The sequence below is a fragment of the Schistocerca gregaria genome, chromosome 8 (genome assembly GCF_023897955.1).
Source record: "Schistocerca gregaria isolate iqSchGreg1 chromosome 8, iqSchGreg1.2, whole genome shotgun sequence".
Taxonomy (NCBI): Eukaryota; Metazoa; Arthropoda; class Insecta; order Orthoptera; family Acrididae; genus Schistocerca; species Schistocerca gregaria.
The window spans coordinates 382,216,824-382,237,595 of NC_064927.1; the positions used below are offsets into that span (position 1 = coordinate 382,216,824).

Genomic DNA, 20,772 nt, shown 5'->3' on the forward strand with positions numbered 1-20,772 from the left:
TGCGCGAACATTTCTGGTTCTCAAGTACGTGATACATCTCAAATCTAGCGTCCCGATGCTTCCAGAGTCAGCTGCTACGAAATAAAAGTATGCCCCAGGTGAGGCTCGAACTCACAACCCCGGCATTGCTCACGGCTACTGCCTTATAAGTACCGTGCGCTAACCAATTGCGCCACTGGGGCTACAGCGGAATGGTTTCAGTTAGCGGTATTCACTTTGCTGCCAAGCTGTTGTGGCTACAGACCCATCATACGATCATCACCTACGGCCATACTGCCACTTCAGCACCTGTCTACGAATGCTTCATACGATTCTTGTTTCATATGCTACACTTACAGGCATATCAACCGCTTGTCATCACCGAAAAAATGCAGAAAAACGGGCGCCTTGCATTCTGCTACCTGTCCAGATGTATGGCAAGCTCTAGGCTGTGCAGGCGCACCGTGGCCGAGGAGCTGGAGGAGAGATGCCTTCCTTAGCAGCTCCCTGCAGAGTGCGGAAGACCAGAGTGGCCGCGCCAACGTTGTCAGTGGACGACACGCAATTGCCGAGCCACGGAGAACACGTTGCTTTGCGATGTGCACCCGCCCCGTGGCATACACCGCCAACAGTGGCCCTGTGGCGCAACGGATAACGCGTCTGACTACGGATCAGAAGATTCCAGGTTCGAATCCTGGCAGCGTCGGCATTTTGTTAGTTGCAGGTTCGTAGCTAGGCAATGCATTCGAATGTCTCCACCTTCGTGGAGTGCAATGTTAATCCTGAGCATCTCGCAGCTGCATCTCGAGACGATCGTGGTAAATATCGCTTCGTGCAAGCGTCAGCGTAGCGTCAGTCGAGCAAAGTCGAGACAAGTCAAGCTGAGAGATGATACGCAGTTAATTAAACGGTAGGCGCGTGAAACCGATGCACACAACGCTTTCCAAGTGTCCAATGCCACACACCGAAAAGGACGGACCACTGCACGCAGCAGAGTGGCGCAGTGGAAGCGTGCTGGGCCCATAACCCAGAGGTCCGTGGATCGAAACCACGCTCTGCTAAAATTATTCTTTTTCGTTGGTGCTTCGAGCTCGATCATTAAGCTTGGGGTGCGCTGATTCAGCGTCGTCAGTAAACCCTGTGAGTTGTGAAACGATGACGACGTGTGAAGAATACGAGAAATACTTCCTAAGACGCAGACCTTCTTACGATTTTTTAGCAATTACATTCCTTGATCACAAGGGTAATGCTTTTTCGGGCCATACGTGCAACTTTCGCGATATAAAAATCGCACCTCCCCGGCGGGGAATCGAACCCCGGTCTCCCGCGTGACAGGCGGGGTTACTAACCACTATACTACCGAGGAACACGCAGGCGGTCTTTATAATGCACGAACATTTCTGGTTCTCAAGTACGTGATACATCTCAAATCTAGCGTCCCGATGCTTCCAGAGTCAGCTGCTACGAAATAAAAGTATGCCCCAGGTGAGGCTCGAACTCACAACCCCGGCATTGCTCACGGCTACTGCCTTATAAGTACCGTGCGCTAACCAATTGCGCCACTGGGGCTACAGCGGAATGGTTTCAGTTAGCGGTATTCACTTTGCTGCCAAGCTGTTGTGGCTACAGACCCATCATACGATCATCACCTACGGCCATACTGCCACTTCAGCACCTGTCTACGAATGCTTCATACGATTCTTGTTTCATATGCTACACTTACAGGCATATCAACCGCTTGTCATCACCGAAAAAATGCAGAAAAACGGGCGCCTTGCATTCTGCTACCTGTCCAGATGTATGGCAAGCTCTAGGCTGTGCAGGCGCACCGTGGCCGAGGAGCTGGAGGAGAGATGCCTTCCTTAGCAGCTCCCTGCAGAGTGCGGAAGACCATAGTGGCCGCGCCAACGTTGTCAGTGGACGACACGCAATTGCCGAGCCACGGAGAACACGTTGCTTTGCGATGTGCACCCGCCCCGTGGCATACACCGCCAACAGTGGCCCTGTGGCGCAACGGATAACGCGTCTGACTACGGATCAGAAGATTCCAGGTTCGAAACCTGGCAGGGTCGGCGTTTTGTTAGTTGCGGGGGCGTAGCTAGGCAATGCATTCGAATGTCTCCACCTTCGTGGAGTGCAATGTTAATCCTGAGCATCTCGCAGCTGCATCTCGAGACGATCGTGGTAAATATCGCTTCGTGCAAGCGTCAGCGTAGCGTCAGTCGAGCAAAGTCGAGACAAGTCAAGCTGAGAGATGATACGCAGTTAATTAAACGGTAGGCGCGTGAAACCGATGCACACAACGCTTTCCAAGTGTCCAATGCCACACACCGAAAAGGACGGACCACTGCACGCAGCAGAGTGGCGCAGTGGAAGCGTGCTGGGCCCATAACCCAGAGGTCCGTGGATCGAAACCACGCTCTGCTAAAATTATTCTTTTTCGTTGGTGCTTCGAGCTCGATCATTAAGCTTGGGGTGCGCTGATTCAGCGTCGTCAGTAAACCCTGTGAGTTGTGAAACGATGACGACGTGTGAAGAATACGAGAAATACTTCCTAAGACGCAGACCTTCTTACGATTTTTTAGCAATTACATTCCTTGATCACAAGGGTAATGCTTTTTCGGGCCATACGTGCAACTTTCGCGATATAAAAATCGCACCTCCCCGGCGGGGAATCGAACCCCGGTCTCCCGCGTGACAGGCGGGGTTACTAACCACTATACTACCGAGGAACACGCAGGCGGTCTTTATAATGCACGAACATTTCTGGTTCTCAAGTACGTGATACATCTCAAATCTAGCGTCCCGATGCTTCCAGAGTCAGCTGCTACGAAATAAAAGTATGCCCCAGGTGAGGCTCGAACTCACAACCCCGGCATTGCTCACGGCTACTGCCTTATAAGTACCGTGCGCTAACCAATTGCGCCACTGGGGCTACAGCGGAATGGTTTCAGTTAGCGGTATTCACTTTGCTGCCAAGCTGTTGTGGCTACAGACCCATCATACGATCATCACCTACGGCCATACTGCCACTTCAGCACCTGTCTACGAATGCTTCATACGATTCTTGTTTCATATGCTACACTTACAGGCATATCAACCGCTTGTCATCACCGAAAAAATGCAGAAAAACGGGCGCCTTGCATTCTGCTACCTGTCCAGATGTATGGCAAGCTCTAGGCTGTGCAGGCGCACCGTGGCCGAGGAGCTGGAGGAGAGATGCCTTCCTTAGCAGCTCCCTGCAGAGTGCGGAAGACCATAGTGGCCGCGCCAACGTTGTCAGTGGACGACACGCAATTGCCGAGCCACGGAGAACACGTTGCTTTGCGATGTGCACCCGCCCCGTGGCATACACCGCCAACAGTGGCCCTGTGGCGCAACGGATAACGCGTCTGACTACGGATCAGAAGATTCCAGGTTCGAATCCTGGCAGCGTCGGCATTTTGTTAGTTGCAGGTTCGTAGCTAGGCAATGCATTCGAATGTCTCCACCTTCGTGGAGTGCAATGTTAATCCTGAGCATCTCGCAGCTGCATCTCGAGACGATCGTGGTAAATATCGCTTCGTGCAAGCGTCAGCGTAGCGTCAGTCGAGCAAAGTCGAGACAAGTCAAGCTGAGAGATGATACGCAGTTAATTAAACGGTAGGCGCGTGAAACCGATGCACACAACGCTTTCCAAGTGTCCAATGCCACACACCGAAAAGGACGGACCACTGCACGCAGCAGAGTGGCGCAGTGGAAGCGTGCTGGGCCCATAACCCAGAGGTCCGTGGATCGAAACCACGCTCTGCTAAAATTATTCTTTTTCGTTGGTGCTTCGAGCTCGATCATTAAGCTTGGGGTGCGCTGATTCAGCGTCGTCAGTAAACCCTGTGAGTTGTGAAACGATGACGACGTGTGAAGAATACGAGAAATACTTCCTAAGACGCAGACCTTCTTACGATTTTTTAGCAATTACATTCCTTGATCACAAGGGTAATGCTTTTTCGGGCCATACGTGCAACTTTCGCGATATAAAAATCGCACCTCCCCGGCGGGGAATCGAACCCCGGTCTCCCGCGTGACAGGCGGGGTTACTAACCACTATACTACCGAGGAACACGCAGGCGGTCTTTATAATGCACGAACATTTCTGGTTCTCAAGTACGTGATACATCTCAAATCTAGCGTCCCGATGCTTCCAGAGTCAGCTGCTACGAAATAAAAGTATGCCCCAGGTGAGGCTCGAACTCACAACCCCGGCATTGCTCACGGCTACTGCCTTATAAGTACCGTGCGCTAACCAATTGCGCCACTGGGGCTACAGCGGAATGGTTTCAGTTAGCGGTATTCACTTTGCTGCCAAGCTGTTGTGGCTACAGACCCATCATACGATCATCACCTACGGCCATACTGCCACTTCAGCACCTGTCTACGAATGCTTCATACGATTCTTGTTTCATATGCTACACTTACAGGCATATCAACCGCTTGTCATCACCGAAAAAATGCAGAAAAACGGGCGCCTTGCATTCTGCTACCTGTCCAGATGTATGGCAAGCTCTAGGCTGTGCAGGCGCACCGTGGCCGAGGAGCTGGAGGAGAGATGCCTTCCTTAGCAGCTCCCTGCAGAGTGCGGAAGACCATAGTGGCCGCGCCAACGTTGTCAGTGGACGACACGCAATTGCCGAGCCACGGAGAACACGTTGCTTTGCGATGTGCACCCGCCCCGTGGCATACACCGCCAACAGTGGCCCTGTGGCGCAACGGATAACGCGTCTGACTACGGATCAGAAGATTCCAGGTTCGAATCCTGGCAGCGTCGGCATTTTGTTAGTTGCGGGGGCGTAGCTAGGCAATGCATTCGAATGTCTCCACCTTCGTGGAGTGCAATGTTAATCCTGAGCATCTCGCAGCTGCATCTCGAGACGATCGTGGTAAATATCGCTTCGTGCAAGCGTCAGCGTAGCGTCAGTCGAGCAAAGTCGAGACAAGTCAAGCTGAGAGATGATACGCAGTTAATTAAACGGTAGGCGCGTGAAACCGATGCACACAACGCTTTCCAAGTGTCCAATGCCACACACCGAAAAGGACGGACCACTGCACGCAGCAGAGTGGCGCAGTGGAAGCGTGCTGGGCCCATAACCCAGAGGTCCGTGGATCGAAACCACGCTCTGCTAAAATTATTCTTTTTCGTTGGTGCTTCGAGCTCGATCATTAAGCTTGGGGTGCGCTGATTCAGCGTCGTCAGTAAACCCTGTGAGTTGTGAAACGATGACGACGTGTGAAGAATACGAGAAATACTTCCTAAGACGCAGACCTTCTTACGATTTTTTAGCAATTACATTCCTTGATCACAAGGGTAATGCTTTTTCGGGCCATACGTGCAACTTTCGCGATATAAAAATCGCACCTCCCCGGCGGGGAATCGAACCCCGGTCTCCCGCGTGACAGGCGGGGTTACTAACCACTATACTACCGAGGAACACGCAGGCGGTCTTTATAATGCACGAACATTTCTGGTTCTCAAGTACGTGATACATCTCAAATCTAGCGTCCCGATGCTTCCAGAGTCAGCTGCTACGAAATAAAAGTATGCCCCAGGTGAGGCTCGAACTCACAACCCCGGCATTGCTCACGGCTACTGCCTTATAAGTACCGTGCGCTAACCAATTGCGCCACTGGGGCTACAGCGGAATGGTTTCAGTTAGCGGTATTCACTTTGCTGCCAAGCTGTTGTGGCTACAGACCCATCATACGATCATCACCTACGGCCATACTGCCACTTCAGCACCTGTCTACGAATGCTTCATACGATTCTTGTTTCATATGCTACACTTACAGGCATATCAACCGCTTGTCATCACCGAAAAAATGCAGAAAAACGGGCGCCTTGCATTCTGCTACCTGTCCAGATGTATGGCAAGCTCTAGGCTGTGCAGGCGCACCGTGGCCGAGGAGCTGGAGGAGAGATGCCTTCCTTAGCAGCTCCCTGCAGAGTGCGGAAGACCATAGTGGCCGCGCCAACGTTGTCAGTGGACGACACGCAATTGCCGAGCCACGGAGAACACGTTGCTTTGCGATGTGCACCCGCCCCGTGGCATACACCGCCAACAGTGGCCCTGTGGCGCAACGGATAACGCGTCTGACTACGGATCAGAAGATTCCAGGTTCGAATCCTGGCAGCGTCGGCATTTTGTTAGTTGCGGGGGCGTAGCTAGGCAATGCATTCGAATGTCTCCACCTTCGTGGAGTGCAATGTTAATCCTGAGCATCTCGCAGCTGCATCTCGAGACGATCGTGGTAAATATCGCTTCGTGCAAGCGTCAGCGTAGCGTCAGTCGAGCAAAGTCGAGACAAGTCAAGCTGAGAGATGATACGCAGTTAATTAAACGGTAGGCGCGTGAAACCGATGCACACAACGCTTTCCAAGTGTCCAATGCCACACACCGAAAAGGACGGACCACTGCACGCAGCAGAGTGGCGCAGTGGAAGCGTGCTGGGCCCATAACCCAGAGGTCCGTGGATCGAAACCACGCTCTGCTAAAATTATTCTTTTTCGTTGGTGCTTCGAGCTCGATCATTAAGCTTGGGGTGCGCTGATTCAGCGTCGTCAGTAAACCCTGTGAGTTGTGAAACGATGACGACGTGTGAAGAATACGAGAAATACTTCCTAAGACGCAGACCTTCTTACGATTTTTTAGCAATTACATTCCTTGATCACAAGGGTAATGCTTTTTCGGGCCATACGTGCAACTTTCGCGATATAAAAATCGCACCTCCCCGGCGGGGAATCGAACCCCGGTCTCCCGCGTGACAGGCGGGGTTACTAACCACTATACTACCGAGGAACACGCAGGCGGTCTTTATAATGCACGAACATTTCTGGTTCTCAAGTACGTGATACATCTCAAATCTAGCGTCCCGATGCTTCCAGAGTCAGCTGCTACGAAATAAAAGTATGCCCCAGGTGAGGCTCGAACTCACAACCCCGGCATTGCTCACGGCTACTGCCTTATAAGTACCGTGCGCTAACCAATTGCGCCACTGGGGCTACAGCGGAATGGTTTCAGTTAGCGGTATTCACTTTGCTGCCAAGCTGTTGTGGCTACAGACCCATCATACGATCATCACCTACGGCCATACTGCCACTTCAGCACCTGTCTACGAATGCTTCATACGATTCTTGTTTCATATGCTACACTTACAGGCATATCAACCGCTTGTCATCACCGAAAAAATGCAGAAAAACGGGCGCCTTGCATTCTGCTACCTGTCCAGATGTATGGCAAGCTCTAGGCTGTGCAGGCGCACCGTGGCCGAGGAGCTGGAGGAGAGATGCCTTCCTTAGCAGCTCCCTGCAGAGTGCGGAAGACCATAGTGGCCGCGCCAACGTTGTCAGTGGACGACACGCAATTGCCGAGCCACGGAGAACACGTTGCTTTGCGATGTGCACCCGCCCCGTGGCATACACCGCCAACAGTGGCCCTGTGGCGCAACGGATAACGCGTCTGACTACGGATCAGAAGATTCCAGGTTCGAATCCTGGCAGCGTCGGCATTTTGTTAGTTGCAGGTTCGTAGCTAGGCAATGCATTCGAATGTCTCCACCTTCGTGGAGTGCAATGTTAATCCTGAGCATCTCGCAGCTGCATCTCGAGACGATCGTGGTAAATATCGCTTCGTGCAAGCGTCAGCGTAGCGTCAGTCGAGCAAAGTCGAGACAAGTCAAGCTGAGAGATGATACGCAGTTAATTAAACGGTAGGCGCGTGAAACCGATGCACACAACGCTTTCCAAGTGTCCAATGCCACACACCGAAAAGGACGGACCACTGCACGCAGCAGAGTGGCGCAGTGTAAGCGTGCTGGGCCCATAACCCAGAGGTCCGTGGATCGAAACCACGCTCTGCTAAAATTATTCTTTTTCGTTGGTGCTTCGAGCTCGATCATTAAGCTTGGGGTGCGCTGATTCAGCGTCGTCAGTAAACACTGTGAGTTGTGAAACGATGACGACGTGTGAAGAATACGAGAAATACTTCCTAAGACGCAGACCTTCTTACGATTTTTTAGCAATTACATTCCTTGATCACAAGGGTAATGCTTTTTCGGGCCATACGTGCAACTTTCGCGATATAAAAATCGCACCTCCCCGGCGGGGAATCGAACCCCGGTCTCCCGCGTGACAGGCGGGGTTACTAACCACTATACTACCGAGGAACACGCAGGCGGTCTTTATAATGCACGAACATTTCTGGTTCTCAAGTACGTGATACATCTCAAATCTAGCGTCCCGATGCTTCCAGAGTCAGCTGCTACGAAATAAAAGTATGCCCCAGGTGAGGCTCGAACTCACAACCCCGGCATTGCTCACGGCTACTGCCTTATAAGTACCGTGCGCTAACCAATTGCGCCACTGGGGCTACAGCGGAATGGTTTCAGTTAGCGGTATTCACTTTGCTGCCAAGCTGTTGTGGCTACAGACCCATCATACGATCATCACCTACGGCCATACTGCCACTTCAGCACCTGTCTACGAATGCTTCATACGATTCTTGTTTCATATGCTACACTTACAGGCATATCAACCGCTTGTCATCACCGAAAAAATGCAGAAAAACGGGCGCCTTGCATTCTGCTACCTGTCCAGATGTATGGCAAGCTCTAGGCTGTGCAGGCGCACCGTGGCCGAGGAGCTGGAGGAGAGATGCCTTCCTTAGCAGCTCCCTGCAGAGTGCGGAAGACCATAGTGGCCGCGCCAACGTTGTCAGTGGACGACACGCAATTGCCGAGCCACGGAGAACACGTTGCTTTGCGATGTGCACCCGCCCCGTGGCATACACCGCCAACAGTGGCCCTGTGGCGCAACGGATAACGCGTCTGACTACGGATCAGAAGATTCCAGGTTCGAATCCTGGCAGCGTCGGCATTTTGTTAGTTGCGGGGGCGTAGCTAGGCAATGCATTCGAATGTCTCCACCTTCGTGGAGTGCAATGTTAATCCTGAGCATCTCGCAGCTGCATCTCGAGACGATCGTGGTACATATCGCTTCGTGCAAGCGTCAGCGTAGCGTCAGTCGAGCAAAGCCGAGACAAGTCAAGCTGAGAGATGATACGCAGTTAATTAAACGGTAGGCGCGTGAAACCGATGCACACAACGCTTTCCAAGTGTCCAATGCCACGCACCGAAAAGGACAGACTGCTGCACGCAGCAGGGTGGCGCAGTGGAAGCGTGCTGGGCCCATAACCCAGAGGTTTGTGGATCGAAACCACGCTCTGCTAAAATTATTCTTTTTCGTTGGTGCTTCGAGCTCGATCATTAAGCTTGGGGTGCGCTGATTCAGCGTCGTCAGTAAACCCTGTGAGTTGTGAAACGATGACGACGTGTGAAGAATACGAGAAACACTTCCTAAGACGCAGACCTTCTTACGATTTTTTAGCAATTACATTCCTTGATCACAAGGGTAATGCTTTTTCGGGCCATACGTGCAACTTTCGCGATATAAAAATCGCACCTCCCCGGCGGGGAATCGAACCCCGGTCTCCCGCGTGACAGGCGGGGATACTAACCACTATACTGCCGAGGAACACGCAGGCGGTCTATATAATGCACGCACATTTCTGGTTCTCAAGTACGTGATACATCTCAAATCTAGCGTCCCGATGCTTCCAGAGTCAGCTGCTACGAAATAAAAGTATGCCCCAGGTGAGGCTCGAACTCACAACCCCGGCATTGCTCACGGCTACTGCCTTATAAGTACCGTGCGCTAACCAATTGCGCCACTGGGGCTACAGCGGAATGGTTTCAGTTAGCGGTATTCACTTTGCTGCCAAGCTGTTGTGGCTACAGACCCATCATACGATCATCACCTACGGCCATACTGCCACTTCAGCACCTGTCTACGAATGCTTCATACGATTCTTGTTTCATATGCTACACTTACAGGCATATCAACCGCTTGTCATCACCGAAAAAATGCAGAAAAACGGGCGCCTTGCATTCTGCTACCTGTCCAACAGCGGGGGCAGATGTATGGCAAGCTCTAGGCTGTGCAGGCGCACCGTGGCCGAGGAGCTGGAGGAGAGATGCTTTCCTTAGCAGCTCCCTGCAGAGTGCGGAAGACCAGAGTGGCCGCGCCGCCGTTGTCAGTGGACGACACGCAATTGCCGAGCCACGGAGAACACGTTGCTTTGCGATGTGCACCCGCCCCGTGGCATACACCGCCAACAGTGGCCCTGTGGCGCAACGGATAACGCGTCTGACTACGGATCAGAAGATTCCAGGTTCGAATCCTGGCAGGGTCGGCATTTTGTTAGTTGCGGGGGCGTAGCTAGGCAATGCATTCGAATGTCTCCACCTTCGTGGAGTGCAATGTTAATCCTGAGCATCTCGCAGCTGCATCTCGAGACGATCGTGGTAAATATCGCTTCGTGCAAGCGTCAGCGTAGCGTCAGTCGAGCAAAGCCGAGACAGGTCAAGCTGAGAGATGATACGCAGTTAATTAAACGGTAGGCGCGTGAAACCGATGCACACAACGCTTTCCAAGTGTCCAATGCCACGCACCGAAAAGGACAGACTGCTGCACGCAGCAGGGTGGCGCAGTGGAAGCGTGCTGGGCCCATAACCCAGAGGTTTGTGGATCGAAACCACGCTCTGCTAAAATTATTCTTTTTCGTTGGTGCTTCGAGCTCGATCATTAAGCTTGGGGTGCGCTGATTCAGCGTCGTCAGTAAACCCTGTGAGTTGTGAAACGATGACGTCGTAGCGTCAGTCGAGCAAAGCCGAGACAAGTCAAGCTGAGAGATGATACGCAGTTAATTAAACGGTAGGCGCGTGAAACCGATGCACACAACGCTTTCCAAGTGTCCAATGCCACGCACCGAAAAGGACAGACTGCTGCACGCAGCAGGGTGGCGCAGTGGAAGCGTGCTGGGCCCATAACCCAGAGGTCTGTGGATCGAAACCACGCTCTGCTAAAATTATTCTTTTTCGTTGGTGCTTCGAGCTCGATCATTAAGCTTGGGGTGCGCTGATTCAGCGTCGTCAGTAAACCCTGTGAGTTGTGAAACGATGACGTCGTAGCGTCAGTCGAGCAAAGCCGAGACAAGTCAAGCTGAGAGATGATACGCAGTTAATTAAACGGTAGGCGCGTGAAACCGATGCACACAACGCTTTCCAAGTGTCCAATGCCACACACCGAAAAGGACGGACCACTGCACGCAGCAGAGTGGCGCAGTGGAAGCGTGCTGGGCCCATAACCCAGAGGTCCGTGGATCGAAACCACGCTCTGCTAAAATTATTCTTTTTCGTTGGTGCTTCGAGCTCGATCATTAAGCTTGGGGTGCGCTGATTCAGCGTCGTCAGTAAACCCTGTGAGTTGTGAAACGATGACGACGTGTGAAGAATACGAGAAATACTTCCTAAGACGCAGACCTTCTTACGATTTTTTAGCAATTACATTCCTTGATCACAAGGGTAATGCTTTTTCGGGCCATACGTGCAACTTTCGCGATATAAAAATCGCACCTCCCCGGCGGGGAATCGAACCCCGGTCTCCCGCGTGACAGGCGGGGTTACTAACCACTATACTACCGAGGAACACGCAGGCGGTCTTTATAATGCACGAACATTTCTGGTTCTCAAGTACGTGATACATCTCAAATCTAGCGTCCCGATGCTTCCAGAGTCAGCTGCTACGAAATAAAAGTATGCCCCAGGTGAGGCTCGAACTCACAACCCCGGCATTGCTCACGGCTACTGCCTTATAAGTACCGTGCGCTAACCAATTGCGCCACTGGGGCTACAGCGGAATGGTTTCAGTTAGCGGTATTCACTTTGCTGCCAAGCTGTTGTGGCTACAGACCCATCATACGATCATCACCTACGGCCATACTGCCACTTCAGCACCTGTCTACGAATGCTTCATACGATTCTTGTTTCATATGCTACACTTACAGGCATATCAACCGCTTGTCATCACCGAAAAAATGCAGAAAAACGGGCGCCTTGCATTCTGCTACCTGTCCAGATGTATGGCAAGCTCTAGGCTGTGCAGGCGCACCGTGGCCGAGGAGCTGGAGGAGAGATGCCTTCCTTAGCAGCTCCCTGCAGAGTGCGGAAGACCATAGTGGCCGCGCCAACGTTGTCAGTGGACGACACGCAATTGCCGAGCCACGGAGAACACGTTGCTTTGCGATGTGCACCCGCCCCGTGGCATACACCGCCAACAGTGGCCCTGTGGCGCAACGGATAACGCGTCTGACTACGGATCAGAAGATTCCAGGTTCGAATCCTGGCAGCGTCGGCATTTTGTTAGTTGCGGGGGCGTAGCTAGGCAATGCATTCGAATGTCTCCACCTTCGTGGAGTGCAATGTTAATCCTGAGCATCTCGCAGCTGCATCTCGAGACGATCGTGGTAAATATCGCTTCGTGCAAGCGTCAGCGTAGCGTCAGTCGAGCAAAGTCGAGACAAGTCAAGCTGAGAGATGATACGCAGTTAATTAAACGGTAGGCGCGTGAAACCGATGCACACAACGCTTTCCAAGTGTCCAATGCCACACACCGAAAAGGACGGACCACTGCACGCAGCAGAGTGGCGCAGTGGAAGCGTGCTGGGCCCATAACCCAGAGGTCCGTGGATCGAAACCACGCTCTGCTAAAATTATTCTTTTTCGTTGGTGCTTCGAGCTCGATCATTAAGCTTGGGGTGCGCTGATTCAGCGTCGTCAGTAAACCCTGTGAGTTGTGAAACGATGACGACGTGTGAAGAATACGAGAAATACTTCCTAAGACGCAGACCTTCTTACGATTTTTTAGCAATTACATTCCTTGATCACAAGGGTAATGCTTTTTCGGGCCATACGTGCAACTTTCGCGATATAAAAATCGCACCTCCCCGGCGGGGAATCGAACCCCGGTCTCCCGCGTGACAGGCGGGGTTACTAACCACTATACTACCGAGGAACACGCAGGCGGTCTTTATAATGCACGAACATTTCTGGTTCTCAAGTACGTGATACATCTCAAATCTAGCGTCCCGATGCTTCCAGAGTCAGCTGCTACGAAATAAAAGTATGCCCCAGGTGAGGCTCGAACTCACAACCCCGGCATTGCTCACGGCTACTGCCTTATAAGTACCGTGCGCTAACCAATTGCGCCACTGGGGCTACAGCGGAATGGTTTCAGTTAGCGGTATTCACTTTGCTGCCAAGCTGTTGTGGCTACAGACCCATCATACGATCATCACCTACGGCCATACTGCCACTTCAGCACCTGTCTACGAATGCTTCATACGATTCTTGTTTCATATGCTACACTTACAGGCATATCAACCGCTTGTCATCACCGAAAAAATGCAGAAAAACGGGCGCCTTGCATTCTGCTACCTGTCCAGATGTATGGCAAGCTCTAGGCTGTGCAGGCGCACCGTGGCCGAGGAGCTGGAGGAGAGATGCCTTCCTTAGCAGCTCCCTGCAGAGTGCGGAAGACCATAGTGGCCGCGCCAACGTTGTCAGTGGACGACACGCAATTGCCGAGCCACGGAGAACACGTTGCTTTGCGATGTGCACCCGCCCCGTGGCATACACCGCCAACAGTGGCCCTGTGGCGCAACGGATAACGCGTCTGACTACGGATCAGAAGATTCCAGGTTCGAATCCTGGCAGCGTCGGCATTTTGTTAGTTGCAGGTTCGTAGCTAGGCAATGCATTCGAATGTCTCCACCTTCGTGGAGTGCAATGTTAATCCTGAGCATCTCGCAGCTGCATCTCGAGACGATCGTGGTAAATATCGCTTCGTGCAAGCGTCAGCGTAGCGTCAGTCGAGCAAAGTCGAGACAAGTCAAGCTGAGAGATGATACGCAGTTAATTAAACGGTAGGCGCGTGAAACCGATGCACACAACGCTTTCCAAGTGTCCAATGCCACACACCGAAAAGGACGGACCACTGCACGCAGCAGAGTGGCGCAGTGGAAGCGTGCTGGGCCCATAACCCAGAGGTCCGTGGATCGAAACCACGCTCTGCTAAAATTATTCTTTTTCGTTGGTGCTTCGAGCTCGATCATTAAGCTTGGGGTGCGCTGATTCAGCGTCGTCAGTAAACACTGTGAGTTGTGAAACGATGACGACGTGTGAAGAATACGAGAAATACTTCCTAAGACGCAGACCTTCTTACGATTTTTTAGCAATTACATTCCTTGATCACAAGGGTAATGCTTTTTCGGGCCATACGTGCAACTTTCGCGATATAAAAATCGCACCTCCCCGGCGGGGAATCGAACCCCGGTCTCCCGCGTGACAGGCGGGGTTACTAACCACTATACTACCGAGGAACACGCAGGCGGTCTTTATAATGCACGAACATTTCTGGTTCTCAAGTACGTGATACATCTCAAATCTAGCGTCCCGATGCTTCCAGAGTCAGCTGCTACGAAATAAAAGTATGCCCCAGGTGAGGCTCGAACTCACAACCCCGGCATTGCTCACGGCTACTGCCTTATAAGTACCGTGCGCTAACCAATTGCGCCACTGGGGCTACAGCGGAATGGTTTCAGTTAGCGGTATTCACTTTGCTGCCAAGCTGTTGTGGCTACAGACCCATCATACGATCATCACCTACGGCCATACTGCCACTTCAGCACCTGTCTACGAATGCTTCATACGATTCTTGTTTCATATGCTACACTTACAGGCATATCAACCGCTTGTCATCACCGAAAAAATGCAGAAAAACGGGCGCCTTGCATTCTGCTACCTGTCCAGATGTATGGCAAGCTCTAGGCTGTGCAGGCGCACCGTGGCCGAGGAGCTGGAGGAGAGATGCCTTCCTTAGCAGCTCCCTGCAGAGTGCGGAAGACCATAGTGGCCGCGCCAACGTTGTCAGTGGACGACACGCAATTGCCGAGCCACGGAGAACACGTTGCTTTGCGATGTGCACCCGCCCCGTGGCATACACCGCCAACAGTGGCCCTGTGGCGCAACGGATAACGCGTCTGACTACGGATCAGAAGATTCCAGGTTCGAATCCTGGCAGCGTCGGCATTTTGTTAGTTGCGGGGGCGTAGCTAGGCAATGCATTCGAATGTCTCCACCTTCGTGGAGTGCAATGTTAATCCTGAGCATCTCGCAGCTGCATCTCGAGACGATCGTGGTACATATCGCTTCGTGCAAGCGTCAGCGTAGCGTCAGTCGAGCAAAGCCGAGACAAGTCAAGCTGAGAGATGATACGCAGTTAATTAAACGGTAGGCGCGTGAAACCGATGCACACAACGCTTTCCAAGTGTCCAATGCCACGCACCGAAAAGGACAGACTGCTGCACGCAGCAGGGTGGCGCAGTGGAAGCGTGCTGGGCCCATAACCCAGAGGTTTGTGGATCGAAACCACGCTCTGCTAAAATTATTCTTTTTCGTTGGTGCTTCGAGCTCGATCATTAAGCTTGGGGTGCGCTGATTCAGCGTCGTCAGTAAACCCTGTGAGTTGTGAAACGATGACGACGTGTGAAGAATACGAGAAACACTTCCTAAGACGCAGACCTTCTTACGATTTTTTAGCAATTACATTCCTTGATCACAAGGGTAATGCTTTTTCGGGCCATACGTGCAACTTTCGCGATATAAAAATCGCACCTCCCCGGCGGGGAATCGAACCCCGGTCTCCCGCGTGACAGGCGGGGATACTAACCACTATACTGCCGAGGAACACGCAGGCGGTCTATATAATGCACGCACATTTCTGGTTCTCAAGTACGTGATACATCTCAAATCTAGCGTCCCGATGCTTCCAGAGTCAGCTGCTACGAAATAAAAGTATGCCCCAGGTGAGGCTCGAACTCACAACCCCGGCATTGCTCACGGCTACTGCCTTATAAGTACCGTGCGCTAACCAATTGCGCCACTGGGGCTACAGCGGAATGGTTTCAGTTAGCGGTATTCACTTTGCTGCCAAGCTGTTGTGGCTACAGACCCATCATACGATCATCACCTACGGCCATACTGCCACTTCAGCACCTGTCTACGAATGCTTCATACGATTCTTGTTTCATATGCTACACTTACAGGCATATCAACCGCTTGTCATCACCGAAAAAATGCAGAAAAACGGGCGCCTTGCATTCTGCTACCTGTCCAACAGCGGGGGCAGATGTATGGCAAGCTCTAGGCTGTGCAGGCGCACCGTGGCCGAGGAGCTGGAGGAGAGATGCTTTCCTTAGCAGCTCCCTGCAGAGTGCGGAAGACCAGAGTGGCCGCGCCGCCGTTGTCAGTGGACGACACGCAATTGCCGAGCCACGGAGAACACGTTGCTTTGCGATGTGCACCCGCCCCGTGGCATACACCGCCAACAGTGGCCCTGTGGCGCAACGGATAACGCGTCTGACTACGGATCAGAAGATTCCAGGTTCGAATCCTGGCAGGGTCGGCATTTTGTTAGTTGCGGGGGCGTAGCTAGGCAATGCATTCGAATGTCTCCACCTTCGTGGAGTGCAATGTTAATCCTGAGCATCTCGCAGCTGCATCTCGAGACGATCGTGGTAAATATCGCTTCGTGCAAGCGTCAGCGTAGCGTCAGTCGAGCAAAGCCGAGACAGGTCAAGCTGAGAGATGATACGCAGTTAATTAAACGGTAGGCGCGTGAAACCGATGCACACAACGCTTTCCAAGTGTCCAATGCCACGCACCGAAAAGGACAGACTGCTGCACGCAGCAGGGTGGCGCAGTGGAAGCGTGCTGGGCCCATAACCCAGAGGTCTGTGGATCGAAACCACGCTCTGCTAAAATTATTCTTTTTCGTTGGTGCTTCGAGCTCGATCATTAAGCTTGGGGTGCGCTGATTCAGCGTCGTCAGTAAACCCTGTGAGTTGTGAAACGATGACGTCGTAGCGTCAGTCGAGCAAAGCCGAGACAAGTCAAGCTGAGAGATGATACGCAGTTAATTAAACGGTAGGCGCGTGAAACCGATGCACACAACGCTTTCCAAGTGTCCAATGCCACGCACCGAAAAGGACAGACTGCTGCACGCAGCAGGGTGGCGCAGTGGAAGCGTGCTGGGCCCATAACCCAGAGGTCTGTGGATCGAAACCACGCTCTGCTAAAATTATTCTTTTTCGTTGGTGCTTCGAGCTCGATCATTAAGCTTGGGGTGCGCTGATTCAGCGTCGTCAGTAAACCCTGTGAGTTGTGAAACGATGACGTCGTAGCGTCAGTCGAGCAAAGCCGAGACAAGTCAAGCTGAGAGATGATACGCAGTTAATTAAACGGTAGGCGCGTGAAACCGATGCACACAACGCTTTCCAAGTGTCCAATGCCACGCACCGAAAAGGACGGACCACTGCACGCAGCAGAGTGGCGCAGTGGAAGCGTGCTGGGCCCATAACCCAGAGGTCTGTGGATCGAAACCACGCTATGCTAAAATTATTCTTTTTCGTTGGTGCTTCGAGCTCGATCATTAAGCTTGGGGTGCGCTGATTCAGCGTCGTCAGTAAACCCTGTGAGTTGTGAAACGATGACGACGTGTGAAGAATACGAGAAACACTTCCTAAGACGCAGACCTTCTTACGATTTTTTAGCAATTACATTCCTTGATCACAAGGGTAATGCTTTTTCGGGCCATACGTGCAACTTTCGCGATATAAAAATCGCACCTCCCCGGCGGGGAATCGAACGCCGGTCTCCGGCGTGACAGGCGGGGATACTAACCACTATACTACCGAGGAACACGCAGGCGGTCTATATAATGCACGCACATTTCTGGTTCTCAAGTACGTGATACATCTCAAATCTAGCGTCCCGATGCTTCCAGAGTCAGCTGCTACGAAATAAAAGTATGCCCCAGGTGAGGCTCGAACTCACAACCCCGGCGTTGCTCACGGCTACTGCCTTATAAGTACCGTGCGCTAACCAATTGCGCCACTGGGGCTACAGCGGAATGGTTTCAGTTAGCGGTATTCACTTTGCTGCCAAGCTGTTGTGGCTACAGACCCATCATACGATCATCACCTACGGCCATACTGCCACTTCAGCACCTGTCTACGAATGCTTCATACGATTCTTGTTTCATATGCTACACTTACAGGCATATCAACCGCTTGTCATCACCGAAAAAATGCAGAAAAACGGGCGCCTTGCATTCTGCTACCTGTCCAACAGCGGGGGCAGATGTATGGCAAGCTCTAGGCTGTGCAGGCGCACCGTGGCCGAGGAGCTGGAGGAGAGATGCCTTCCTTAGCAGCTCCCTGCAGAGTGCGGAAGACCAGAGTGGCCGCGCCGCCGTTGTCAGTGGACGACACGCAATTGCCGAGCCACGGAGAACACGTTGCTTTGCGATGTGCACCCGCCCCGTGGCATACACCGCGAACAGTGGCCCTGTGGCGCAACGGATAACGCGTCTGACTACGGATCAGAAGATTCCAGGTTCGAATCCTGGCAGGGTCGGCATTTTGTTAGTTGCGGGGGCGTAGCTAGGCAATGCATTCGAATGTCTCCACCTTCGTGGAGTGCAATGTTAATCCTGAGCATCTCGCAGCTGCATCTCGAGACGATCGTGGTAAATATCGCTTCGTGCAAGCGTCAGCGTAGCGTCAGTCGAGCAAAGCCGAGACAAGTCAAGCTGAGAGATGATACGCAGTTAATTAAACGGTAGGCGCGTGAAACCGATGCACACAACGCTTTCCAAGTGTCCAATGCCACGCACCGAAAAGGACAGACTGCTGCACGCAGCAGGGTGGCGCAGTGGAAGCGTGCTGGGCCCATAACCCAGAGGTTTGTGGATCGAAACCACGCTCCGCTAAAATTATTCTTTTTCGTTGGTGCTTCGAGCTCGATCATTAAGCTTGGGGTGCGCTGATTCAGCGTCGTCAGTAAACCCTGTGAGTTGTGAAACGATGACGTCGTAGCGTCAGTCGAGCAAAGCCGAGACAAGTCAAGCTGAGAGATGATACGCAGTTAATTAAACGGTAGGCGCGTGAAACCGATGCACACAACGCTTTCCAAGTGTCCAATGCCACGCACCGAAAAGGACAGACTGCTGCACGCAGCAGGGTGGCGCAGTGGAAGCGTGCTGGGCCCATAACCCAGAGGTCTGTGGATCGAAACCACGCTCTGCTAAAATTATTCTTTTTCGTTGGTGCTTCGAGCTCGATCATTAAGCTTGGGGTGCGCTGATTCAGCGTCGTCAGTAAACCCTGTGAGTTGTGAAACGATGACGTCGTAGCGTCAGTCGAGCAAAGCCGAGACAAGTCAAGCTGAGAGATGATACGCAGTTAATTAAACGGTAGGCGCGTGAAACCGATGCACACAACGCTTTCCAAGTGTCCAATGCCACGCACCGAAAAGGACAGACCACTGCACGCAGCAGAGTGGCGCAGTGGAAGCGTGCTGGGCCCATAACCCAGAGGTCCGTGGATCGAAACCACGCTCAGCTAAAATTATTCTTTTTCGTTGGTGCTTCGAGCTCGATCATTAAGCTTGGGGTGCGCTGATTCAGCGTCGTCAGTAAACCCTGTGAGTTGTGAAACGATGACGACGTGTGAAGAATACGAGAAACACTTCCTAAGACGCAGACCTTCTTACGATTTTTTAGCAATTACATTCCTTGATCACAAGGGTAATGCTTTTTCGGGCCATACGTGCAACTTTCGCGATATAAAAATCGCACCTCCCCGGCGGGGAATCGAACGCCGGTCTCCGGCGTGACAGGCGGGGATACTAACCACTATACTACCGAGGAACACGCAGGCGGTCTATATAATGCACGCACATTTCTGGTTCTCAAGTACGTGATACATCTCAAATCTAGCGTCCCGATGCTTCCAGAGTCAGCTGCTACGAAATAAAAGTATGCCCCAGGTGAGGCTCGAACTCACAACCCCGGCGTTGCTCACGGCTACTGCCTTATAAGTACCGTGCGCTAACCAATTGCGCCACTGGGGCTACAGCGGAATGGTTTCAGTTAGCGGTATTCACTTTGCTGCCAAGCTGTTGTGGCTACAGACCCATCATACGATCATCACCTACGGCCATACTGCCACTTCAGCACCTGTCTACGAATGCTTCATACGATTCTTGTTTCATATGCTACACTTACAGGCATATCAACCGCTTGTCATCACCGAAAAAATGCAGAAAAACGGGCGCCTTGCATTCTGCTACCTGTCCAACAGCGAGGGCAGATGTATGGCAAGCTCTAGGCTGTGCAGGCGCACCGTGGCCGAGGAGCTGGAGGAGAGATGCCTTCCTTAGCAGCTCCCTGCAGAGTGCGGAAGACCAGAGTGGCCGCGCCGCCGTTGTCAGTGGACGACACGCAATTGCCGAGCCACGGAGAACACGTTGCTTTGCGATGTGCACCCGCCCCGTGGCATACACCGCGAACAGTGGCCCTGTGGCGCAACGGATAACGCGTCTGACTACGGATCAGAAGATTCCAGGTTCGAATCCTGGCAGGGTCGGCATTTTGTTAGTTGCGGGGGCGTAGCTAGGCAATGCATTCGAATGTCTCCACCTTCGTGGAGTGCAATGTTAATCCTGAGCATCTCGCAGCTGCATCTCGAGACGATCGTGGTAAATATCGCTTCGTGCAAGCGTCAGCGTAGCGTCAGTCGAGCAAAGCCGAGACAAGTCAAGCTGAGAGATGATACGCAGTTAATTAAACGGTAGGCGCGTGAAACCGATGCACACAACGCTTTCCAAGTGTCCAATGCCACGCACCGAAAAGGACAGACTGCTGCACGCAGCAGGGTGGCGCAGTGGAAGCGTGCTGGGCCCATAACCCAGAGGTTTGTGGATCGAAACCACGCTCCGCTAAAATTATTCTTTTTCGTTGGTGCT

At 52.4% G+C, this 20,772-nt stretch overlaps 52 non-coding genes across 52 annotated transcripts; 27 read left to right on the forward strand and 25 right to left on the reverse strand.

The window, feature by feature from the left end:
* Positions 1–90: 90 nt before the first annotated feature.
* On the reverse strand, positions 91–182 carry Trnai-uau (transfer RNA isoleucine (anticodon UAU)). The gene is given in 2 exon segments: positions 91–126; positions 145–182. It is a non-coding gene; the product is annotated as a tRNA-Ile (tRNA).
* A 430-nt stretch (positions 183–612) lies between these two features.
* On the forward strand, positions 613–685 carry Trnar-acg (transfer RNA arginine (anticodon ACG)). Its single transcript has one exon. It is a non-coding gene; the product is annotated as a tRNA-Arg (tRNA).
* A 283-nt stretch (positions 686–968) lies between these two features.
* Trnam-cau (transfer RNA methionine (anticodon CAU)) lies at positions 969–1,040 on the forward strand. The gene has a single exon. It is a non-coding gene; the product is annotated as a tRNA-Met (tRNA).
* Positions 1,041–1,273: 233 nt separating this feature from the next.
* Positions 1,274–1,345, reverse strand: Trnad-guc (transfer RNA aspartic acid (anticodon GUC)). Its single transcript has one exon. It is a non-coding gene; the product is annotated as a tRNA-Asp (tRNA).
* Positions 1,346–1,456: 111 nt separating this feature from the next.
* On the reverse strand, positions 1,457–1,548 carry Trnai-uau (transfer RNA isoleucine (anticodon UAU)). Its single transcript is given in 2 exon segments — positions 1,457–1,492; positions 1,511–1,548. It is a non-coding gene; the product is annotated as a tRNA-Ile (tRNA).
* A 430-nt stretch (positions 1,549–1,978) lies between these two features.
* On the forward strand, positions 1,979–2,051 carry Trnar-acg (transfer RNA arginine (anticodon ACG)). Its single transcript has one exon. It is a non-coding gene; the product is annotated as a tRNA-Arg (tRNA).
* A 283-nt stretch (positions 2,052–2,334) lies between these two features.
* On the forward strand, positions 2,335–2,406 carry Trnam-cau (transfer RNA methionine (anticodon CAU)). The gene has a single exon. It is a non-coding gene; the product is annotated as a tRNA-Met (tRNA).
* A 233-nt stretch (positions 2,407–2,639) lies between these two features.
* Trnad-guc (transfer RNA aspartic acid (anticodon GUC)) lies at positions 2,640–2,711 on the reverse strand. Its single transcript has one exon. It is a non-coding gene; the product is annotated as a tRNA-Asp (tRNA).
* Positions 2,712–2,822: 111 nt separating this feature from the next.
* Positions 2,823–2,914, reverse strand: Trnai-uau (transfer RNA isoleucine (anticodon UAU)). The gene is given in 2 exon segments: positions 2,823–2,858; positions 2,877–2,914. It is a non-coding gene; the product is annotated as a tRNA-Ile (tRNA).
* Positions 2,915–3,344: 430 nt separating this feature from the next.
* Trnar-acg (transfer RNA arginine (anticodon ACG)) lies at positions 3,345–3,417 on the forward strand. Its single transcript has one exon. It is a non-coding gene; the product is annotated as a tRNA-Arg (tRNA).
* A 283-nt stretch (positions 3,418–3,700) lies between these two features.
* Positions 3,701–3,772, forward strand: Trnam-cau (transfer RNA methionine (anticodon CAU)). The gene has a single exon. It is a non-coding gene; the product is annotated as a tRNA-Met (tRNA).
* Positions 3,773–4,005: 233 nt separating this feature from the next.
* Positions 4,006–4,077, reverse strand: Trnad-guc (transfer RNA aspartic acid (anticodon GUC)). The gene has a single exon. It is a non-coding gene; the product is annotated as a tRNA-Asp (tRNA).
* A 111-nt stretch (positions 4,078–4,188) lies between these two features.
* Positions 4,189–4,280, reverse strand: Trnai-uau (transfer RNA isoleucine (anticodon UAU)). The gene is given in 2 exon segments: positions 4,189–4,224; positions 4,243–4,280. It is a non-coding gene; the product is annotated as a tRNA-Ile (tRNA).
* Positions 4,281–4,710: 430 nt separating this feature from the next.
* Positions 4,711–4,783, forward strand: Trnar-acg (transfer RNA arginine (anticodon ACG)). The gene has a single exon. It is a non-coding gene; the product is annotated as a tRNA-Arg (tRNA).
* Positions 4,784–5,066: 283 nt separating this feature from the next.
* On the forward strand, positions 5,067–5,138 carry Trnam-cau (transfer RNA methionine (anticodon CAU)). Its single transcript has one exon. It is a non-coding gene; the product is annotated as a tRNA-Met (tRNA).
* A 233-nt stretch (positions 5,139–5,371) lies between these two features.
* On the reverse strand, positions 5,372–5,443 carry Trnad-guc (transfer RNA aspartic acid (anticodon GUC)). The gene has a single exon. It is a non-coding gene; the product is annotated as a tRNA-Asp (tRNA).
* Positions 5,444–5,554: 111 nt separating this feature from the next.
* Trnai-uau (transfer RNA isoleucine (anticodon UAU)) lies at positions 5,555–5,646 on the reverse strand. The gene is given in 2 exon segments: positions 5,555–5,590; positions 5,609–5,646. It is a non-coding gene; the product is annotated as a tRNA-Ile (tRNA).
* Positions 5,647–6,076: 430 nt separating this feature from the next.
* On the forward strand, positions 6,077–6,149 carry Trnar-acg (transfer RNA arginine (anticodon ACG)). Its single transcript has one exon. It is a non-coding gene; the product is annotated as a tRNA-Arg (tRNA).
* Positions 6,150–6,432: 283 nt separating this feature from the next.
* Positions 6,433–6,504, forward strand: Trnam-cau (transfer RNA methionine (anticodon CAU)). The gene has a single exon. It is a non-coding gene; the product is annotated as a tRNA-Met (tRNA).
* A 233-nt stretch (positions 6,505–6,737) lies between these two features.
* Positions 6,738–6,809, reverse strand: Trnad-guc (transfer RNA aspartic acid (anticodon GUC)). The gene has a single exon. It is a non-coding gene; the product is annotated as a tRNA-Asp (tRNA).
* Positions 6,810–6,920: 111 nt separating this feature from the next.
* Trnai-uau (transfer RNA isoleucine (anticodon UAU)) lies at positions 6,921–7,012 on the reverse strand. Its single transcript is given in 2 exon segments — positions 6,921–6,956; positions 6,975–7,012. It is a non-coding gene; the product is annotated as a tRNA-Ile (tRNA).
* A 430-nt stretch (positions 7,013–7,442) lies between these two features.
* Trnar-acg (transfer RNA arginine (anticodon ACG)) lies at positions 7,443–7,515 on the forward strand. Its single transcript has one exon. It is a non-coding gene; the product is annotated as a tRNA-Arg (tRNA).
* Positions 7,516–8,103: 588 nt separating this feature from the next.
* Positions 8,104–8,175, reverse strand: Trnad-guc (transfer RNA aspartic acid (anticodon GUC)). The gene has a single exon. It is a non-coding gene; the product is annotated as a tRNA-Asp (tRNA).
* Positions 8,176–8,286: 111 nt separating this feature from the next.
* Trnai-uau (transfer RNA isoleucine (anticodon UAU)) lies at positions 8,287–8,378 on the reverse strand. Its single transcript is given in 2 exon segments — positions 8,287–8,322; positions 8,341–8,378. It is a non-coding gene; the product is annotated as a tRNA-Ile (tRNA).
* A 430-nt stretch (positions 8,379–8,808) lies between these two features.
* Trnar-acg (transfer RNA arginine (anticodon ACG)) lies at positions 8,809–8,881 on the forward strand. The gene has a single exon. It is a non-coding gene; the product is annotated as a tRNA-Arg (tRNA).
* A 588-nt stretch (positions 8,882–9,469) lies between these two features.
* On the reverse strand, positions 9,470–9,541 carry Trnad-guc (transfer RNA aspartic acid (anticodon GUC)). The gene has a single exon. It is a non-coding gene; the product is annotated as a tRNA-Asp (tRNA).
* Positions 9,542–9,652: 111 nt separating this feature from the next.
* On the reverse strand, positions 9,653–9,744 carry Trnai-uau (transfer RNA isoleucine (anticodon UAU)). The gene is given in 2 exon segments: positions 9,653–9,688; positions 9,707–9,744. It is a non-coding gene; the product is annotated as a tRNA-Ile (tRNA).
* Positions 9,745–10,186: 442 nt separating this feature from the next.
* Trnar-acg (transfer RNA arginine (anticodon ACG)) lies at positions 10,187–10,259 on the forward strand. The gene has a single exon. It is a non-coding gene; the product is annotated as a tRNA-Arg (tRNA).
* Positions 10,260–10,859: 600 nt separating this feature from the next.
* On the forward strand, positions 10,860–10,931 carry Trnam-cau (transfer RNA methionine (anticodon CAU)). The gene has a single exon. It is a non-coding gene; the product is annotated as a tRNA-Met (tRNA).
* Positions 10,932–11,176: 245 nt separating this feature from the next.
* Positions 11,177–11,248, forward strand: Trnam-cau (transfer RNA methionine (anticodon CAU)). Its single transcript has one exon. It is a non-coding gene; the product is annotated as a tRNA-Met (tRNA).
* Positions 11,249–11,481: 233 nt separating this feature from the next.
* On the reverse strand, positions 11,482–11,553 carry Trnad-guc (transfer RNA aspartic acid (anticodon GUC)). The gene has a single exon. It is a non-coding gene; the product is annotated as a tRNA-Asp (tRNA).
* A 111-nt stretch (positions 11,554–11,664) lies between these two features.
* Positions 11,665–11,756, reverse strand: Trnai-uau (transfer RNA isoleucine (anticodon UAU)). Its single transcript is given in 2 exon segments — positions 11,665–11,700; positions 11,719–11,756. It is a non-coding gene; the product is annotated as a tRNA-Ile (tRNA).
* A 430-nt stretch (positions 11,757–12,186) lies between these two features.
* Trnar-acg (transfer RNA arginine (anticodon ACG)) lies at positions 12,187–12,259 on the forward strand. Its single transcript has one exon. It is a non-coding gene; the product is annotated as a tRNA-Arg (tRNA).
* Positions 12,260–12,542: 283 nt separating this feature from the next.
* On the forward strand, positions 12,543–12,614 carry Trnam-cau (transfer RNA methionine (anticodon CAU)). Its single transcript has one exon. It is a non-coding gene; the product is annotated as a tRNA-Met (tRNA).
* Positions 12,615–12,847: 233 nt separating this feature from the next.
* On the reverse strand, positions 12,848–12,919 carry Trnad-guc (transfer RNA aspartic acid (anticodon GUC)). The gene has a single exon. It is a non-coding gene; the product is annotated as a tRNA-Asp (tRNA).
* Positions 12,920–13,030: 111 nt separating this feature from the next.
* Trnai-uau (transfer RNA isoleucine (anticodon UAU)) lies at positions 13,031–13,122 on the reverse strand. Its single transcript is given in 2 exon segments — positions 13,031–13,066; positions 13,085–13,122. It is a non-coding gene; the product is annotated as a tRNA-Ile (tRNA).
* A 430-nt stretch (positions 13,123–13,552) lies between these two features.
* Positions 13,553–13,625, forward strand: Trnar-acg (transfer RNA arginine (anticodon ACG)). Its single transcript has one exon. It is a non-coding gene; the product is annotated as a tRNA-Arg (tRNA).
* Positions 13,626–13,908: 283 nt separating this feature from the next.
* Trnam-cau (transfer RNA methionine (anticodon CAU)) lies at positions 13,909–13,980 on the forward strand. The gene has a single exon. It is a non-coding gene; the product is annotated as a tRNA-Met (tRNA).
* A 233-nt stretch (positions 13,981–14,213) lies between these two features.
* Positions 14,214–14,285, reverse strand: Trnad-guc (transfer RNA aspartic acid (anticodon GUC)). The gene has a single exon. It is a non-coding gene; the product is annotated as a tRNA-Asp (tRNA).
* A 111-nt stretch (positions 14,286–14,396) lies between these two features.
* On the reverse strand, positions 14,397–14,488 carry Trnai-uau (transfer RNA isoleucine (anticodon UAU)). The gene is given in 2 exon segments: positions 14,397–14,432; positions 14,451–14,488. It is a non-coding gene; the product is annotated as a tRNA-Ile (tRNA).
* Positions 14,489–14,918: 430 nt separating this feature from the next.
* On the forward strand, positions 14,919–14,991 carry Trnar-acg (transfer RNA arginine (anticodon ACG)). The gene has a single exon. It is a non-coding gene; the product is annotated as a tRNA-Arg (tRNA).
* Positions 14,992–15,579: 588 nt separating this feature from the next.
* Trnad-guc (transfer RNA aspartic acid (anticodon GUC)) lies at positions 15,580–15,651 on the reverse strand. Its single transcript has one exon. It is a non-coding gene; the product is annotated as a tRNA-Asp (tRNA).
* Positions 15,652–15,762: 111 nt separating this feature from the next.
* On the reverse strand, positions 15,763–15,854 carry Trnai-uau (transfer RNA isoleucine (anticodon UAU)). The gene is given in 2 exon segments: positions 15,763–15,798; positions 15,817–15,854. It is a non-coding gene; the product is annotated as a tRNA-Ile (tRNA).
* A 442-nt stretch (positions 15,855–16,296) lies between these two features.
* Positions 16,297–16,369, forward strand: Trnar-acg (transfer RNA arginine (anticodon ACG)). The gene has a single exon. It is a non-coding gene; the product is annotated as a tRNA-Arg (tRNA).
* A 283-nt stretch (positions 16,370–16,652) lies between these two features.
* Trnam-cau (transfer RNA methionine (anticodon CAU)) lies at positions 16,653–16,724 on the forward strand. The gene has a single exon. It is a non-coding gene; the product is annotated as a tRNA-Met (tRNA).
* A 245-nt stretch (positions 16,725–16,969) lies between these two features.
* On the forward strand, positions 16,970–17,041 carry Trnam-cau (transfer RNA methionine (anticodon CAU)). Its single transcript has one exon. It is a non-coding gene; the product is annotated as a tRNA-Met (tRNA).
* Positions 17,042–17,774: 733 nt separating this feature from the next.
* Positions 17,775–17,866, reverse strand: Trnai-uau (transfer RNA isoleucine (anticodon UAU)). The gene is given in 2 exon segments: positions 17,775–17,810; positions 17,829–17,866. It is a non-coding gene; the product is annotated as a tRNA-Ile (tRNA).
* A 442-nt stretch (positions 17,867–18,308) lies between these two features.
* Trnar-acg (transfer RNA arginine (anticodon ACG)) lies at positions 18,309–18,381 on the forward strand. The gene has a single exon. It is a non-coding gene; the product is annotated as a tRNA-Arg (tRNA).
* A 600-nt stretch (positions 18,382–18,981) lies between these two features.
* Positions 18,982–19,053, forward strand: Trnam-cau (transfer RNA methionine (anticodon CAU)). Its single transcript has one exon. It is a non-coding gene; the product is annotated as a tRNA-Met (tRNA).
* A 245-nt stretch (positions 19,054–19,298) lies between these two features.
* Positions 19,299–19,370, forward strand: Trnam-cau (transfer RNA methionine (anticodon CAU)). Its single transcript has one exon. It is a non-coding gene; the product is annotated as a tRNA-Met (tRNA).
* Positions 19,371–19,786: 416 nt separating this feature from the next.
* On the reverse strand, positions 19,787–19,878 carry Trnai-uau (transfer RNA isoleucine (anticodon UAU)). Its single transcript is given in 2 exon segments — positions 19,787–19,822; positions 19,841–19,878. It is a non-coding gene; the product is annotated as a tRNA-Ile (tRNA).
* A 442-nt stretch (positions 19,879–20,320) lies between these two features.
* On the forward strand, positions 20,321–20,393 carry Trnar-acg (transfer RNA arginine (anticodon ACG)). Its single transcript has one exon. It is a non-coding gene; the product is annotated as a tRNA-Arg (tRNA).
* Positions 20,394–20,772: the final 379 nt, after the last annotated feature.